General features: G+C 34.5%; 1 protein-coding gene across 2 annotated transcripts in view; it reads left to right on the forward strand.

The window, feature by feature from the left end:
- Positions 1-487, forward strand: part of FUT10 (fucosyltransferase 10) — a 176,291-nt gene that overhangs the window by 165,038 nt on the left and 10,766 nt on the right. The gene's annotated exons all lie outside the window — the stretch shown is intronic.

Here is a 487-nt window from a genome sequence, read left to right on the forward strand (position 1 = left end):
CTTTAACACCCCACTTTCACCAATGGACAGATAATCCAAAATGAAAATGAATAAGGAAACACAAGCTTTAAATGATACATTAAACAAGATGGACTTAATTGATATTTATAGGACATTCCATCCAGAAACAACAGAATACACTTTCTTCTCAAGTGCTCATGGGACATTCTCCAGGATAGATCATATTTCGGGTCACAAATCAAGCCGTGGAAAATTTAAGAAAATTGAAATCATATCAAGTATCTTTTCCAACCACAATGCTATGAGACTCGCTATCAATTACAGGAAAAAAACTGTAAAAAATACAAACACATGGAGGCTAACCAATACGCTACTAAATAACCAAGTGATCACTGAAGAATCAAAAAATACATAGAAACAAGTGACAATGAAAACACGACGACCCAAAACCTATGGGATGCAGCAAAAGAAGTTCGAAGAGAGAAGTTTATAGCAATACAGTCCTACCTCAAGAAACAAGAAAAAT

This window comes from Physeter macrocephalus, chromosome 20 (genome assembly GCF_002837175.3).
Source record: "Physeter macrocephalus isolate SW-GA chromosome 20, ASM283717v5, whole genome shotgun sequence".
In the NCBI taxonomy this organism is placed as follows: Eukaryota; Metazoa; Chordata; class Mammalia; order Artiodactyla; family Physeteridae; genus Physeter; species Physeter macrocephalus.